The sequence below is a fragment of the Xyrauchen texanus genome, chromosome 43, assembly GCF_025860055.1.
Source record: "Xyrauchen texanus isolate HMW12.3.18 chromosome 43, RBS_HiC_50CHRs, whole genome shotgun sequence".
NCBI classification, from domain to species: Eukaryota; Metazoa; Chordata; class Actinopteri; order Cypriniformes; family Catostomidae; genus Xyrauchen; species Xyrauchen texanus.
In genome coordinates this window covers 28,511,262-28,530,855 of record NC_068318.1, presented here as the reverse complement: position 1 = coordinate 28,530,855, position 19,594 = coordinate 28,511,262, and the positions used below count along the sequence as shown (strand labels likewise).

Here is a 19,594-nt window from a genome sequence, read left to right as displayed (position 1 = left end):
AAATGTATTATTTATTTTATTTATTGTTTTATGTAATTATTCTACAATTTATATAATAATATTTCCCATTATAAAATGACATTTACATTTTAACACATTTAAATTAACAAAAATGTTTAGATTAATTTATAAATATTTCATTTTCAAATTTCCTATAATTATAATGTTGACTATGATAATAATTTATATTATTCATCAATAATATAATTGCGTATAAGTGATAATCATTACTTAAATATAAAGTAATTAAATATTATTATTATTATTTATTTAATCTAGTTAATTAAGTAGCATGAGAGTAGTTTTATTTTATTTTTTCATTACCTTTTTAATACAAGCAGAAAAGGTAGTAAACAAAACAGCCATTGTCATTTAAATATGTAATATCAAATAGTTCCACTCCAAAACACTGGACAAAATCAACACTGATACAAAGTTATGTCTAGAATAATTCCAGGCCCTTGAGCTCTCAGGTGTGTATAACTCCCGACGCGACGCGACGAGAACGCTTTGGTGAGCGTTCTAATTGGAAGCGTCGCCTCGCGCGCTTGCAGTGTAGGCGAGGGTGTGCGCGTACTGTACTCGTTAGATCCGCCCCTTTAGTGAGAGAGGCAGTGAGAGAGTGTGAGACTCATTCTCAGCCCTCAATGACGATCAGACTGTCTGTGTGGATCGCTACACTGAACTAGAGGAGCTCTTCAAACAGCGCCGGTCTATCCAAGAGATCTCTTCGCATCTTGCTTGTGTATTTCCAATTTTATTTAAGAGGCTTTCACTTTCGCTCCATGTGTCAAAACCAATGAAAGTTCTAGCGATCATTCTTGTATTGACGCGCACATGAGGCGCTTTGACAAGGTTCTGGATTTGGAGTGCGCGTGAGGAGTTCAGGACCTGCGTGCATCAAACTCTGACTATTAACATCAATGCATGCTTACTCTCTGGAAGTGATACACTCATGCATAACAACGTAAGCAGACATTTCACAACTGTTTTATTCTTTTTAATTATGTTTGCATTGTTGAGCTGAATAGAATAGAATATACCTGTCACAATTACATGCATTTATTTATTTATTCTTTTCAAGGAAATTTGCATTGAATAGAATAGACTATTTAAAATTGTGATTTATATATAAAAAAGTGATTTAAAAATTTAAGTTTTGAATATTGCTGAAAGGCTTTTAACAATCATTTGTGGGTTTGTGTTTCTAAATATTTGTATTATTAGATGCATGGTATGCACAATATTTTAACATGTTTGGTAGTTTGAAATTGCTGAAATTTTGTCAGACTAGAGTGATTCAGGCTAAAAACTAAGATAAACTATTTCAAACTGGTGCACTTATGTGAATTACATTCCTATTTACAGTATACCCTGCTGTGGTAATTGGAAAGTTGTTAACAAGTTATTTTATATAGCACTGTTTATGAAACTAAGTATCCAGGATGGGGTTTCCAGGGCGACACAGCAACAGTTTTTGAACCATGAGGATACAGGAAATAATTTAGAAGGGAGAACTGCTCTCCACTGGTGGTGCTATTACAAAAATGACCAAAGGGCAAATTGTGATCCGCTGGGAAAGACTAGTGCACCTACTAATTCTTAAAAACATTCATAATGTCCTTTTTTTGTGTGTGTGAAGGGTTGTAGTATGGAAAATCCTGCTCAGATAGGAGAGATATTAGGGCACTTAGAATAGAATTAAGCAAGTCAAAGTCGGGGTGAAGTGCTTGTCATAACACAACACAGCAGAATACACTGAATCAGAAAACATGTGTCGTGCTCATGCACTCTACAGTGTGTCTCTCAAAATATGGCAGACACTGTTTATTGCCATCAGGAAACAGTAAACTTGATGTTTGATTGCATTTGTTAGCAACAAATGATGACAATTAATAGCAATAAATGTGTTTTCATTCACTCAAGCCATGCAGGAAGTCACTTCATGGTGACTTCAAGTTAAAGCTTACATTAAGCTTATCTCACTTGGTCATGTTGAAATAAAGCATTATACTAAGCATCCAAAAACGAGTCAATTAAATGTTAATAAAGGCTTACTGATTTTTAGCATCTTGCTCTCTGGAACTTTGACAGTTTATTATATTAAAAAGTCCTTGCGGTTTGAACAAGGACCGGACATGATATAGGTGTGATTGTGGTATTAACAGCTATTACTAGCATATATGATGACTGCAGTCAGTATATGAGTGTGTAGGTTATCCTGTTGGGTGGTCTGGGTGCTGGTTGGACCTCCATGACACTTTCTTTGGTTTTCTTCATTAGCCACTGAGTGAAATGTTGTGAAACCACATAAGTATGTCATCGTCATCATTCTCAAAAAAGACAGCTGTGCTGATTATACCTTCTGAACGAAGACATTTAAGATTATCAGTGTCAATGTCTGCAAGACGGGTGTTCTTATGTGAGCTAAAGCAAACCTTTTAAACATTTTTGTGACAAATGTATAAACTGATATTTACCATTTGTGTCACCCATATACATAAAAACTAATTTATCTTTCACATATGTGACCTGTTCCATCATCTTAAATCACTTTCTCCAACAGTTTGAGTTTTATGAGCTGAAGTAAGAAGTAAAGCATTTAAATGATTAAATGGTCTGCACTTGTATAGCGCCTTTTTTAACATTAGAGGTTACCAAAGCGCATTACACTGTGTCCCATTCACCCATTCACACACACGCACACACACATTCACACTCATACACCAATGGCGGCAGAGCTGCCATGCAAGGCGCTAGCCAGTCATTGAGAGCAACTTGGGGTTCCGTGTCTTGCCCAAGGACACTTTGGCATGTGGAGTTGTGTGGGTCGGGAATCAAACCGCCAACGCTGCGATTAACAGCCAACTCGCTCTAACACCTGAGCCACAGCCGCCAACATTTAAAGGCTTATATCTCACCAGTGGTCGAGACTGTCCTTTGTGCTTTAGTTCATAAAACATGATGGAGCATGTCATATATGGGTAATTGACGCACAAGTACTTTTTGGTAATTAACAATGATTTGAGATCATAGTTCATTTTAAATGGCCCTGCAGTGTGACAAATGAATTTTTTAGTGAATAAAGTACAAATATTCCATGTAGTCTCTCATAAAATGTCATAAGTTGGCAAAATGCTGTTTATAATGGGTTTTAGGCCGCATCTACACCAATCAGTTTTCATTTAATACATTTTCAGTATTATTGTGGTATCGCTTTCCAAAGTACGCGGTAATGGGGAGCGTTTTCAAAATGCTTCATTTTCAGTGGAGGACAACACCATTCAAATGTAGACGAGAGCCGTAAACGTAGCAGCATTTTTAAACGCAAACGTTTTGGTGTAGACATGGCTTCAAGTTATAAGCAGTATAGTTTATAGCTTTTTACGCCACATGTCATGCCAACTTTCTCATATACAGTATGAGTTCTCATGCATTTTCTACTTGAAAATGCTTAAAATGAAGTAAAAACTGTGTATGAGTTCGTTAGTGTTTGCGCTATGCATATTCAACCTAATTTATAACCCTAGATAAATAAGTGAAACCTGAGGTCTCCTGGTCTGTGGCTTTGCTGATCTGGCTCTCAAAGCAGTTTCTTTGGCACAACCCTCCTTTCCATAAAACAAGAAAAAAAAAAACTCTGATATTTCACCCCGACATGTAATCTATCTTTGTCACTGGTGTAAAATGCTCAATTCACTGCATTACATCCTCCAGTGTGGAGCTTTCTCACAGAGAACTCTTTGTAGGGCAGACCGTATATAGCGTTAATCAGAGAACCCCCTCCTGCCCGACGCGTGCATTAGGGGATATTTTTAGCGGATCATGTGTTCATAGTTTAGCGTGAGGTCGGTTTAAGTATTTAAGATCTGACTTCTCAACTCTAAGGGAACAGATACCGCATCCACTGTAACACACTGGAATCCTGTCCAGTTATTCCCATCAACGGGATAGTCTGCACTTTTTGGACCTTGGTTCTGTCTGTCCATCTTATTCGTGCAGATTCTATATAGATTATATCTGTGTGAAATGAAGAGTTTGCTACACTTGAGTCTTCAGCTGACAGTTTTCAAACACTGTCTACAGCTAAATTTCCAAGCCAGGTGTCCTTTAAAGGACAAATGGACATTTTTGACCTCCTGAGGTCTTTCACAAGGACAGTTGTTTGTGGCCACACAAGAACAGCAGAAGTTGTGGCAATACTTAATGTGTCTTTTATAAAACAGACTGTTACAGTCCTGGATGATGTTCCAAGATAGTCTCATGACAACTCATAATTCATACGAGATGGCGAAATCGTAAATCGTACACATTTTATTCCCTTCAAATTTTAGCTAGCCTCCTATCCAACACTTTATTTAATAGAAAGTTACAATAAAATCATGGTTAGATTTATGATTTGGGTCAGGGGTTAGACTTGATGGTTAGGTTTAGGGGTTAAACTTAGAAAAAAATCACAATAAAATTGTTAATTCATTTATTTTTGTCTATGGGATTAAAGTCGTACATTTTTGTATTTCTTACTATTTTGCAATCTCGTACTATTATTACGACTTGTCATGATTTTAGTAAAAGTCATAAAATGTTTATATTTCTGGCAATTTTGCCATTTCATACCATTATTATTAGGGCTGGATATTAATACAGATTTCCTGATTTCATTCTATTCCGATTCACAAGCTCTCGATTCGATAAAATTTTGATTCAATATATATTCATATGGGTTTATTTCAGTTATAATGTCCCTTTTTTATGTTGTTTTTGAAAAACAACTGACTATAAAGAACAGAAAGGGTATTAAAAGAGACAGAATTATTCAATGATAAATGGGTTGTGTGGATCTCATCCTTGAACACACATTACACAGAACAACTTTTACTCTCAACACGCTGTTAAAGGATCTCGCTGCTGAACACGTCACAACTAAACTACACAATTACTGGTGAATGTATTCACTTTCACTAGTCACATAGCGTGAATTTGATGATCACGATTAATCTGAAAACAATATTTTTACCCACCCCTAATTATTACAACTTGTCGTGGTGGGAGTACAAGTCATATGTTTTTGTATTTCTTTTGATTTCGCCATCTAGTACTATTATTACGACTTGTCATGATGGGAGCACAAGTCATATGTTTTCATATTTCTTACGATTTCGCCATCTAGTAGTATTATTACAACTTGTCGTGATGGGAGTACAAGTCATATGTTTTTTGTATTTCTTACGATTTCGCCATCTAGTAGTATTATTACGACTTGTTGTGATGGGAGTACAAATCATGTTTTTTTGTATTTATTATGATTTACATTTTACATTTATGCATTTGGCAGATGCTTTTATCCAAAGCGACTTACAGAGCCCTTATTACAGGGACAATCCCCCCGGAGCAACCTGGAGTTAAGTGCCTTACTCAAGGACACAATGGTGGTGGCTGTGGGGATTGAACCGACAACCTTCTGCTTAACAGTTTAGTGCTTTAGCTCACTACGCCACTATTATAATACTATTGTACTATTGTTATTACGATTTGTCATGATGGGAGTAAAAGTTGTATGTTTTTGTATTTCTCACGATTTTGCCATCTCGTACGATTATTATGGCTTGTCAAGATGGAGTAAAAGTTGCATGTTTTTGTACTTCTCTTGGTTATACCATCTCATACTATTATTACAAATTGTCATGAGACCGGGTTGAATTGGTGAAATACGTGTTCCAGTCATGATGAACAACACAATATTGTAACGGCGGCAAAGCAAAACCTATCTATTTTATCACTTTGCAGCAACAATAGATTAATCTTAGTGTGCATGTCAGGGACTATATCTACTAGCAAAAGGATGGCACAGTGAATTTGCTTAATAAAATACAATTTTAATAAAAAATGTGCCCTTAAGATTTTTATTATGTAGTAATTTTTTTAGAAAAGCTAAAAGGAGCTTTAAGCCAGACTATATTGTGAAGGTAGTCACTAAACCAGGGCATTGTTAAGCGTGACTCACAGCAGAACAATATAGCACACAGTGTGGTCAAAAACCTTGTTGGTTTAAAATGTTCTCAATCTTTAAAATTACAGAGATGCAATCCAAGTTTGATTGTAGCTCTATCTGTGTTTGAGTGACATGCTGTTTGCTGTTTGTTTTTTCAGGCCTGACCATGGCAACATAAATTGTGAGCATCACGTCAGTTTGTGCTTTGAAATACTAGGGTCAGAATCTTTCCGCTAATTTCCCACAATGACGGATTACTTACAAAATTAAGGTGTAGAAGGGACTTATACCTCTTTTATCTATTTAAAGTCATATAACATGCTCTGTTTCGAGGGGTTATAAATTGATTAAAACATTACTGTTAATATTTGAAGTCACACAAAAAAATACATCCCTCTGATTTTGACTCTCGCAATGTAAACAACATTGCTTCAGTTGTGATGAGCGACAAGTTCAGCCTCTGCTTTTGTTGTTTGAGGTAAAAAGTTCAGAATTTTATTTTTGGTTCTGCTCAGTTTACACACGCTGTATATTTGGAAGAGGAAGTCTGCATGGGGGAGTTTGAGGGAGGAGTAGACCCTGCCGTCATCCTGGTTTGGTTTACAATGCTCCTGAGCTTCAACGTCATTTCCCCCCACAACATGTTTCCCACGCTGCTGTAAACACCCACACCCAGACCAGTGGCGGCTGCTGGTCTTTCAAAGAGGGGAAGCTCATTTTCGGCCTACATTATAAACTTATTTACCCTATTTTTTTGCACTAAATCAATCTTAGGTGTTGATCTGCCCTGCTGTTTAATTCTAATTTTTTCCTCGTAAGGAAGACTTTCAAATGGCTTCGCCAAAATCAGGTCGACAATATTAGCACCGTCTGCCATCGTGCGCAGTTTCACCCGTAGGACGCTAGCCTAGCCTACTGTATGAACGAACGAATGAACGAACGCTCTAAAACAAAATATATTAAACTTGGTAAAACTGAAACAAGGAATGTGGTGTATAATTGTGTGAAATGTATTATGCAAATTGACTAGCAATTTCACCAAACATATATAAAGAAATAGGTTGCAGCAGTTTGTCTTTCGACTACACTTGAGAAATCCGCGATGGGACTGAGCGCGAAATAGCTTCAGTGACTTCTTATAGTACAGATTCGCTGTCAATCAAAACGAGATGCAGTCTTTCGACAGATCCTCCAATCATCACGCGGAAGCCCGGAGTCCGGGCCAGCCCACTCCTCATTCACTCCAGAGACGCTGAGCGTCCGTGGGCGGGACATAATCGCAGCATTTATCCAATGACCGTCTATTTTCGAGCACTGAAAAAACTGTTCAGAGCAGCCCCATTGAAGTCAATGGACGCTCAGCTTCAACAGGGAAATGCACTGACGCTACGGGAATGTATGAGAAGTAAATCGAGTCAGCCGACCTGCTATATGTAATGTAGCTGATTCTGAACGAACTCGTCTTCGAGATGAACGTGTTCTAATGCATTTTTAGTCAATAAATGGTTTACACAATAGTACATATTTGACCATTATTTTTTTGACATTATAGGGGAAGCTGAGCTTCCCTTGCAGTCTTAAAGAAATCCCCACTGACCCAGACATCCAGAAAGTCACAGCGAGATCAAATCCAGTTCTTATGATGCAGACATGCATTTCATTTTTATGAAATAAAAAGATCTACTGAAACAAATGAAACACTCTTGCAATTTTCTTGTAACATTTCAAATGCTTTAGTGAGATTTCGATGGTTGTTGTGGAAAATAATGATAGTTCAGTGATAAATGTATCTATCAATCACCAATCTCCACCTGTTTTCTTTAAGTCGCTTACCTACTGTGCAAGAGCGCAGTCTGCCCAGCATCCCGTACACGCTGCCAGTGGCTTCACCATATTTCTTGTTTTGATGTCAGAGCCAACCAACTGGCAAAATCTTTTCTTCACGTCAGGCAACTTGACAAAAACACTTAAGGGTATCAATCATAAGTCCAACTTTAAGCCAGGAATTGCAAATGGTAGGGCAAGTATGTTTTTACTGTACTTTTGACAAATGAGATACAATCTGCCTTGGCGTCACAAGCCATACAAGATTACATCAGACATTATATAAAGAATTCTCATTATATATAGAGTCATTGTTATGATTATATTCATATTGAGATACAACAAATAATTTTTTTTTTAATTCTTTATATCATTTTTTTTATTGTACACTGTAAAACGCAGTTATAAAAATTTTAAAAAAATTTCTAAAAATGTGCTTTTGTAAATGAACTTAAACAAAAAACATAAAAAAAAAATCTTCCATGTGCAGCAATGACAGCTTTGCAGATCCTTGACATTCTCGCTGTCAGTTTGTCCAGATACTCAAATTTCCCCCCACACTTCCTGTAGCACTTGCCATAGATGTGTCTTGTTGGGCACTTCTCACACACCGTACAGTCGAGCTGATCCCACAAAAGCTCAATGGGGTTAAGATCAATAACACTCTTTTCCAAATATCTGTTGTCCAATGTCTGTGTTTCTTTGCCCACTCTAACTTTTTCTTTTTGATTTTCTGTTTCAAAAGTGGCTTTTTCTTTGCAATTCTACCCATAAGTCCTGCACCCCTGAGTCTTCTTTTTACTGTTGTACATGAAACTGATGTTGTGCGGGTAGAATTCAATGAAGCTGTCAGCTGAGGACATGTGAGGCGTCTATTTCTCAAACTAAACTCTTGTTTAGTTGTACATCTGGTCTTCCACATCTCTTTCTGTCCTTGTTAGAGCCAGTTGTTCTTTGACTTTGAAGACTGTAGTGTACACCTTTGTATGAATCTTCAGTTTTTTTTGGCAATTTATAGCTTTCATTCCTCTAACAATGATTGACTGATGAGTTTATAGTGAAAGCTGTTTTTTGTTGTTAACATTTTTGACCTAAAATTGACCTTAAGACATGCCAGTCTATTGCATACTGTGGCAACTAAAAAAACAAACACAAAGACAAAGTTAAGCTTCATTTAACGAACCAAATAGCTTTCAGCAGTGTTTGATATAATGGCAAGTGATTTTCTAGTACCAAATGAGCAATTTAGCATGATTACTCAAGGAAAAGTTTCTCTGTCGGAGCCAATACCGATCCAGGTATCGGATCGGTGCATCCCTATTAAATATATAATTTATACAGTATATTAAGTATTTTTACATGTATATATAACTGTTCATTTACAGTGGCTGAAAGAATCTGGCTGGTTACACAAATGAAAGTAATTTTTAAGGGATAGATCAGGTAAAAAATAAAAAATAAAAAATAAATTTAAGGCTGGTTAAAATTGAGGTTTGCGTTTTCTGATGTCACCAACAGAATTGTAAAAAATGACGGTTATCAGGGTTTTTGGAACACTCCCCCCATCTACCATTGGTTGGAAATCAAAATTAGTTGAAATAGATCCACAGTGTTTATGTATTTAAAGGGATAATTCACCCCCATTTACTCACCCTCATTCCATGCCAGATGTGTATGACTTTCTTTCTTTTGCAGAACTATTCCTTTAAGCTGGGATAGGAGGAAGTATTTTTTAACAGTGAAAATTGTTCATAACCATTAGATAATAAGTTTACTTTTAAAGTTTATATTGTTTATATACATAAACATCTAGCATTTGTAAAATTTGTATTTATTAACTAGCTAATGGAAACAGATTTAGACTATACACATATTGATCACAGCTCTCTTTAAAGCCACGGTTTCACTACATATCAAATAATGAAACCGAAAAGAGAAGTGATATCTTAGCATGTGGCGACGGACAGCTACAGAGTTTCAGTTGGCAGTGGGTATCGGTTAGCGGTGTAGCGCAAACACCGCACACACATTGACAGAATGCAGCTGTGTGACACACATATACAGTGAGAGGAAGCCATGCAAATGAGCACAACTACTTATTGAGCAATGTGCCAAAATTCCTCATGCTCTTGCTGTCATAGTTCTGAGAGGTATTTGCCAGAATATTAGCGTATTATTGGCAATCGCTTGATTGCTGCTGACAGACATTGCTAGCTTAGCTTTCGTAATTAGGTCACTGAAATCCTGCTAAGAACTGGGACATAATTTCAGAAAGCCATTGATTATAATTTCAGATAGCCTTTTGATAAATATTTTCATCCCCATGACAGTTGGAACATTTAGCTGTATTTTTTCTATCATATATTAGCTAGCATCTACAGTACAAGCTAGTCTCTCAGTGAAACCGTACATGTCACAAAAACGCTGAAAAATATATATATTTTTTGTTTTCTAACATTATTCTTGTTTTGGTGTCCTAATGTGAGGAATATTCCACATATGTGATGCCATGTGGAGTACCTGAGAGAAAAAAATCTTTAGCCATCCTAGATAAGCCTCTGATGGTGCATTTTACACTGAGGTAAAAGTTGTTGACAAATGTTTTCTTGAAGACAGTTTTGATTTGAATCCCATGCATCACTTACATCATCAAGGGGGTCAGATCATTTTTAAATTTCACCCATGTAATATTGCAGTTTGTGAGTAACTCACCATATTTAGCCCATTTTTGCTCACATTTAGCACTAGGTTAATGTTGGACTGTGCAGCTTGCCTAGTTTGAGGTATCGAAGGCTATGCACTATGTTTCTGACCCATTTAATGCACTAAACCAAATTCAAAGCTCTCTAATCTTGCACTAAGAAGACAGCATCAGACTAGGCTCGCATGGCCCACGGCTCTTCACAGTGCATCTTGAGGAACCATGGGTTCAGGGTATGGGAATGTAGGGGGCGTCTGGGAGCTGGTCTCGTTCCGTGGTACGACTAACCTCAACCGCTCGTGTGCTCTCATTGAGAGACTGACGCTGTCTCCTCTTTGTCCTTGGGAAGTTTCGAGGTGAGCCGTAAGGGTGGGGCGGAGTCACTTGTCCCCATTCCGGCACTGATTGATACAGTCTCATGGCTGGCACAGCTCTGAGCCACAGCACACTCCCTGGATAGACACCACAGAGATGTAGGAGCCTCTCCATAAGCTACAGCAAGGGGAGAAGCTGGCAGAATTTTGTTCTTAAACATTTTGAATATTTTTGGAAGCCTGCTGGATTGTCAGCATGCAGTTGTTTGGTCATATCATGTAGGTTTGGTCCATTTTATGACTGTAATTCTTTATATTATAAGCTAAAAGTTATTAGTTAGTGGTCTCAGAGTCTTCTCATCACTGTTGCAAATGAAACCGGTGTTTGGTATGTACTGGTCATTGAAGCTGCCTGTTTATAGGACCTGTGTGGAATCTGTTTTACAAACTAGATACTTTAATCTTGTTGTTGTGCATCTGGCCCATCCACTTCCCTCTCAGTCCTGCATAGATCTATTTTGAATTCTTCTTTCAAGACAGTAGTGCTTGACATTAACTTTTTGGCTCACCGGCCACTGTGACAAGAGGTATTCCAAAGTGACTAGCCACTCAGCATTTTCAATAGCCAACATCCCCACTCCGCAAAAAGTGATAAAAGTAACTGAAGACTGTATTTGCATGCATTTGTTTGGACATTTTATTTGAATGAGGATGAGTTCAGCAGGACAGTCATCTCTTGCAGTATCTGACAGCAAATATGACCAGTCAGAACAGGTGTAAGATAGAACAGGAGGAAAGCTTTGTAAATAATTTGTCCATTTGTCCATGGAAGTCGAGATTTTAAGCCCTTTTAACTCCTTTAATCATTCTAAATTGTACTTGCCTTCATGAAAGTTTACCATTGTTCTTTTGTTATTTTTCTGTGGCATTTGTAATAATAAGGTCATAACCACGGGTCAGGCCACGGATTGCTCCACATTACTGTGGGTAGGGTAATGTAGATAATCTTTCTATAAAATAAACTATTATTTGTTATGAAAAACAAATAGCCTAAACACGTTTAGAAATCTTTAAGTACAACATTCACCGTTAATAATTCCATGGAGGACAAAAGGAGATTTTAGGTAGATTAAACTCAATCACCATTCACTTTTAATGCACCTTTTTCCATAAATGGAACAATACATGAATCTTTGTCTCCATTAATGGAAGACAGTCCTACGAGTTTGATTCAAGATAAAGGTGAGTGAATGATGACAGAATAATTAGTCCTAATACAAATTAAGTCTTAAGGATTTGCCCTTATCGATTTAATATGCATCTATACCAGTTACCAGTTAGTGTTACTGCAATAAAAACATTTAGTTTGGATGATGATTATGATGTGTATTTTAAAAACCTTGTTTTTGATGTTGATGCATGGCACACTGTTGTCTCTACCTCGTCAGTGCTGTACCAGGGCCAGACTGATCTCACAGTGAGATCGGAAAGAGTAGGTTGACTTGTCTTTAGCTAAAATCGCTCTATACGTACCGAAATTCATAACACTGCCCCCAGTGGCCAAAGTGGGAATTGTTGTTGGGCAAATAGGCACGTGAGCTAGATTTTCTGGTTGTACTGTCCGCGCAGGGGCGCCGAAAGCACGACGTGAAGCGAGTTGTTTTCAGATGTACAGGCATTAATACAGTGAAGAGAAATGCCTGTTTTATAAAGTCTACCACCCAACCTAAACCTACAAGGGTAAGCAATCAAACTTGAACTGATGCAAACATATCTGATAGGCAAGGTTGGGAGGGTTACTTTTAAAATGTATTCCACTACAGATTACAGAATAGGAGCTGTAAAATGTAATTTGTAACATATTCCATTAGATTACTCAAGGTCAGTAATGTATTCCGACTGTAAGTGGCACCAGATTCACGAGAGAGAACCAGAAAAGATCTCGAGCACGCATCTGATCATATCTGTGTTCTGTACTTAAGCAAGCAGCGGTCTTTATCATTTTATGTCAGAAGGATCTTTTATATATATATATATATATATGTAACGGGAGCCAGCTAGCGACTGATGCTAGAGGCTGTAGCATTTAGCCTCCTTGTTAGAGCACCCGCCTCCAACGCTGGAGACCTAGGTTTGAGTCCCGTACGGAGCGGGTAGAACAAGAGCGTCACATTGGTGCCGTGACCCAGATGGGAGTGAGGTTTAGGGGGGGTGAGTGTAACGGAAGCCAGTTGGTAGATAGCTGTGCAGTGTGTAAACCTCACTTTCCTGACCTCAAGAGGTGCACTTTAGCCTCCTTGTTAGAGCACCCGCCTCCCACGCCGGAGATCTAGGTTCGAATCCGTACGGAGCGGGTAGAACAAGAGTGTCACACACACACACATATATATATATATATATATATATATATATATATATATATATATATATATATATATATATATACACTCACCTAAAGGATTATTAGGAACACCTGTTCAGTTTCACATGGCAGTTGCTTCAATGCATTTAGGGGTGTGGTCCTGGTCAAGACAATCTCCTGAACTCCAAACTGAATGTCAGAATGGGAAAGAAAGGTGATTTAAGCAATTTTGAGCGTGGCATGGTTGTTGGTGCCAGACGGGCCAGTCTGAGTATTTCACAATCTGCTCAGTTACTGGGATTTTCACGCACAACCATTTGTAGGGTTTACAAAGAATGGTGTGAAAAGGGAAAAACATCCAGTATGCGGCAGTCCTGTGGGCGAAAATGCCTTGTTGATGCTAGAGGTCAGAGGAGAATGGGCCGACTGATTCAAGCTGATAGAAGAGCAACTTTGCCTGAAATAACCACTCGTTACAACCGAGGTATGCAGCAAAGCATTTGTGAAGCCACAACATGCACAACCTTGAGGCGGATGGGCTACAACAGCAGAAGACCCCACCGGGTACCACTCATCTCCACTACAAATAGGAAAAAGAGGCTACAATTTGCAAGAGCTCACCAAAATTGGACAGTTGAAAACTGGAAAAATGTTGCTTGGTTTGATGAGTCTCGATTTCTGTTGAGACATTCAGATGGTAGAGTCAGAATTTGGCGTAAACAGAATGAGAACATGGATCCATCATGCCTTGTTACCACTGTGCAGGCTGGTGGTGGTGGTGTAATGGTGTGGGGGATGTTTTATTGGCACACTTTAGGCCCCTTAGTGCCAATTGGGCATCGTTTAAATGCCACGGCCTACCTGAGCATTGTTTCTGACCATGTCCATCCCTTTATGGCCACCATGTACCCATCCTCTGATGGCTACTTCCAGCAGGATAATGCACCATGTCACAAAGCTCGAATCATTTCAAATTGGTTTCTTGAACATGAAAATGAGTTCACTGTACTAAGATGGCCCCCACAGTCACCAGATCTCAACCCAATAGAGCATCTTTGGGATGTGGTGGAACGGGAGCTTCGTGCCCTGGATGTGCATCCCACAAATCTCCATCAACTGCAAGATGCTATCCTATCAATATGGGCCAACATTTCTAAAGAATGCTTTCAGCACCTTGTTGAATCAATGCCACGTAGAATTAAGGCAGTTCTGAAGGCGAAAGGGGGTCAAACACAGTATTAGTATGGTGTTCCTAATAATCCTTTAGGTGAGTGTATAAAAATGATCCTGCTAGTAATCCCAATTTTTACCAAATGTAACTGGTAAACAAATATGCAATTAAACACTGTTATTTAAAAAAAATCACCTTCAGTGGGACTGGGTAGCTCAGCGAGTATTGATGCTGACTACTACATCTTTGACGTTGTGTTTTAGTTTATTTAGCTTCTCGTGCAGGAGCGCAGTGTTTTGTATATGCCATATAAAGTTTAATAGATCAACATTTAAAACCAAACCTTGAAGTGAATTTCACATTTAAATTTGACCGCCTTCCAAAGGCATGACCAGGAACGTTAATATACATTGCAGAATCGTTGTCATTCAGAAATGAGTTTGCGTGGGTGTCTGAACAAGATTACAATCTTTTAACGATGGACGATTGGGAGTGGAGCTCTACCGTACTTGAACTATCGTAAACAATACTCCGACCTCCCGTGTGATCATGTTGCCAGGGCTGTCAAGCCCGCTTGAGAGGTTTGACTTCTTCCAGGTGCTTTATATTAGAAGATTCTCAGTAGAATTGAAATTGGTCAGTTTCTGGTCTCTGCCGGCCACCGCAATATAAAGTGAAGCCCGACTGAATCACGCAAGTTTCACCCGTGCTGTCCCAGAGATCTGTGCGAAAGCATGCTTCATTCGTCCCCTGAGACGCACATATTTAGACCTTATAAGGCGTTGAATGCAAGATGAATAAAATTACATTTGCTTTGGCAGCAGCCACCCGCCAATTGGCGGGTATTAATGTCAAGCCCTAAGTGCACGGAATAGCTTTTATCTCTCATAAGAACTACAGATCGATTAATTTCTTGAGAGATGTGTTTCTTTTTGGACATTTTTTAAACCAAAAATGTACTTGCAAGGGTAAAGGGACTTGCAAGAAGTGCAAGTGCACTCAATACTTCAGCAACTGAAAAAAATACACTGTATCCATACTTCATTAAGTACCAAATTAGCACATTACCACTATTTCTTAAAGAAATATTCCACAAGTTAAGCTTGATCGCCAGTATTTTCTTTTATAATGTTGATTACCACATAAATGCGACTCGTTCCTAATTTATTTATTACTTATTAAAATAGCAAAGGTCGAGGTTACAGTGAGATACTTGCAATGGAAGTTAATGGGTCCAGTTGGAGGGTTTAAAGGCAGAAATGTGAAGATTATAATTTTATAAAAGCAATTACATTACTTTGTCTGTGTATTATTTGAGCTGTAAGTTATTTAAATCATTGTTTTCATGGCGGACTACTGTTCTAGGTGGATGAAATTCTAGTTTATCATCAGTGTTACATCGTCATGGCAATGAAGTTGTAAAATTGGATTTAACTTTACACAGAAAACACTAAAATCATGTTAACACGCATATTGTGTACATATAGTGGCTATACTTTAGAAACAGTGAGGATTTCAACATGTATGGATTGGCTCCATTCAAAACAATTATAAGTGCCTCACTGTAACCAAGATATTTGCTTTTTTGTTTTTTTTAAGAGGAGGTGGAACAAGTCTAAACTAATCTTTGTGGCAATCAACATTATGCCACAAGTGCTGTCAATTGAGCCTAACTTGCACTAAACCCGAAATATTCCTTTAAGGATAACGTGACATTAGATGAAAACAGTTATTTCAAACAGTAATCATTTCCAACAATACTGTTTCAGGTTGTGTTTTGGATTAATTTAACACATCCGAGGTGCACATCAATCTCTTTCAAGTACAAAAATGTCTTCGTGTTTCCAAACTTTTCTAAGGGTAGTCTATAGTGGTATTATTTTTGACATGTCAACACACGTTGCATTCGTATTGTAATATACTGTCTCGTGCAGCTGAAATCTGAAATACATGATGATTTTATGATGGTTTGACAGTGACAGTAGAACTGTCATTTTATTACAGGAAAGCTCAACAAGCCCTTCAGAACGACAAGATTTGTTGTTACTTCCCATTTTCAAAATTGAGGAGCAATTTATGGGAAGAGACATCTTTTATTGTTTTCAATCTGTGATGTCACTTCCTTCCATGAGATCATCTGCCAAGACTTCCTGTCATTATGTCCATCTTTGTGTGCTGCTGTGTTGTTTACGAAGAGCCACTTCCTCCTTTGAGTCAGAGTCAGGCGTCTGACACCTCTCTGGGTCTGCCAGCAGCTCTGTGGATGTGCTCTGACTTGCTCTGACAAGTTCCTCTGCTGCCTGGCACGTCTTCAGCGTTTCAGATGCCCTGAGAGATGGTGATAATGAAGTTGTGCTGGCTCAAATCTCAACTGTGTTAACTGACATTCACAGAGTTACACCAGAGCCTGCTTTTAATGCCAGTTTGAGGATTTTCTTTTGTTTATTTTGGCCTTTTTGCAGGACTAAGTCAAGCACCACTGTTACTACTGCTCATAATTAAAAATGCTCCTTAATCCAGCATATCAGACCAGCCAAACCAGGTTGGGAGGCCAGCCAAGACCAGCAAACCAGTTTCAACTGGTTTAAGTTGTTTTTTCCACCGTTCTATGGAAGTTGTCTGGGGTCTAATGGCCGCTCAGGAGACTGTCTCGATCATATCTAAGTGTTATCTCAGCCCCGCTGTATATCGGTGGCACCATGCCACTCTTCACAGGGTGAGGAGATATCTGTCTGCTCCTCTTACCCTCAGGAGACACAGAGAGGCAGATTAACAAAGTGACTTAATGTTGCACATTACTCTCTGGAGATCTCTGTTCCTGGTTTCTTAGCACGAGGCTTTCACCCCCTCCTGCTCAAGTAACACAGCAGCTTGTGTCTCTCAGTCTTTATATCTCTGTCACATGGGCAAACACTCTCACAACTCTGACCTCTAAGCCATTTTGCCTCAGCATGTCCAGTTCCTGTGGGGTTTACCGAAAGTGGTTTCTCTGTTTCATGAAAGACTAGGGACAGACAATATGTTGATAAACATTAAGAGTAATTATTTTGGAGGTAAATTAAATAAGAATAATTAAAAATCCAATTCTTGTTTTTAATTAGTATATATGAATAAAGTCAGATATTCTATTTAATTATTATTATTCATTATTATTGTATAAATCATTTTATTAATTCAATATTTTCTTATTATAAATAATAATAATACAAGAATAAATCAAATGTTTATATTGATATTGTTCTGATTAATTCTCATCATTGACTAATATGGAGAAGATCATATCAAGGAGTTTTCCCAATTTACCTAGTATTCTCTCTTTCAATGTCACGTTTCAAACTTAACTACTATGTTTTCAAACTATAACTATATATTAATAATTATTACGATAAATGTATATAATCCATGTAAAAAAAATTAATTATAATGATTAAATATATATTTATTGCTTTACATACACCGATCAGCCACAACATTTAAACCACCTGCCTAATATTGTGTAGGTCCCCCTCGTGCCGCCAAAATAGCGGCAATCGATATTCTTCTCAACAATTATACAGAGTGGTTATCTGAGTTACTGTAGACTTTGTCAGATCATACTAGTCTGGCCATTCTCTGTTCACCTCTCTCATCAACAAGACATTTCAACCACAGAACTGCTGCTCACTGGTTGTTTTTGGCACCATTCTGAGTAAAGCCCGCTATACACTGTAGGATTTTTACAGTGCTTAAAGATTGTTGCTTGTCAGGCTGTACGATATGAATGCATTGATATTGCCATGGCACACTGTGCAAAATTATGTCAGATTGTATGATACACATCGTAGCTGACTGTGGTCCCAATCGTCCCGATCAGTGAACATGACTCACGTTACGGGAGTGTTGCGGAATAGAAGCGAAACGGCGAGATTTACCTGCCCCGGAGGAGCATTTTTCTTTTTCTTCTGAAATTCAGGACATCAGCATTTCCATCGCTCCAATACCACTCCATCATAAACATAAGCTAACATATAAAAAGAAAGACAGGTTTTATTAAATAGGCCTATAATAAGACAGCCTGATCACAAATACAAAACATTACAGATGTTGAGAGTGAATGCGAGTGCGGGGGTAGCCTACAGTAATAATGAGGTACCATAAGCAAATATTCATTGTGGAAATGAAAAGACAATAACAATCTTCTCTATTCACATTGGGGAATACAGAAAGGTGGGCTATATGTCTCTCTGCACTTTTAGATTAGTAACCTAGGCCACGCAATATTTAGAAAATTCACATAATAATATATCGTGCTTGCAAATTCCATATGGAATTCCCAGATGGGCTGGTTTGAGTATTTCTGTAACTGCTGATCTCCTGGGATTTTCACACTTAAAAGTCTCTAGAATTTACTTTGAATGGTGCCAAAAACAAAAAACATCCAGTGAGCAGCAGTTCTGTGGATGGAAATGCCTTGTTGATGTCAGAGGTCAACAGAGAATGGCCAAACTGGTTCGAACTGACAAAGTCTACGGTAACTCACATAACCACTCTGTACAATTCTGGTGAGAAGAACATCATCTCAGATTGCTATTATGAGATGCGGGTTGGCGCTGTTTTGGCAGCACGAGGGGGACCTTCACAATATTAGGCAGGTGGTTTTAATGTTGTGGCTGATCAGCGTATATTTATATTTATTAATTTATTTATTCTATTATTGTTTATTTTATTCATTCAGTATTTTTTTTTATAATAAATATACATTTTCAGTATTGATATTGTTCTGATTAAATATTAGACTTTAAAGTTTATAATAACTAAAGATATATAATTATCCATCTTGTGTACTGTAAATGTTTTGTGAAAGTGTTCATTGCAGGTTTAGTTGAATGCAAGCGCCTTATTGAATTTTAATGATTTTAGTTGAACTTCTGATCTCTCGTGGTGTGACAGCTCCTTAGACTTTAATGGACAAACAAGACACAATGTATCCACCCCACATTATGTGGAAGATTTAATAACTTCTGCTCGAATGGCTAATCCTGAAACGAAGCTGCTACACATCAGACTGATCAGTTAGTTGGAGTTGGTGATCTGGACATCATTGGGAGCTCTCTGAGTCCGGCTTTAATGGATTACATGTCCTGAACAGCTTAAAGTTATGTAAGGTATTGCTCTTTGGGAGACTCTCCAAGCTGTACACAGGTGCACGAGGTAGAGGTAACATGGATCTTGATTGATCTTCATTGCATTT

General features: G+C 38.0%; 1 protein-coding gene across 2 annotated transcripts in view; it reads left to right on the top strand.

The window, feature by feature from the left end:
- mef2ca (myocyte enhancer factor 2ca) overlaps nt 1–19,594 on the top strand; it is a 64,497-nt gene that overhangs the window by 7,134 nt on the left and 37,769 nt on the right. Inside the window, exon 1 of one of the 2 annotated variants that reach the window (XM_052115951.1) lies at nt 655–967. The exons of the other annotated variant lie outside the window; for it this stretch is intronic. The gene's annotated coding sequence lies outside the window, so the exon portion shown is untranslated. Of the gene's footprint in view, nt 1–654; nt 968–19,594 lie in introns of those variants that run through there. 2 annotated transcript variants of the gene reach the window in all.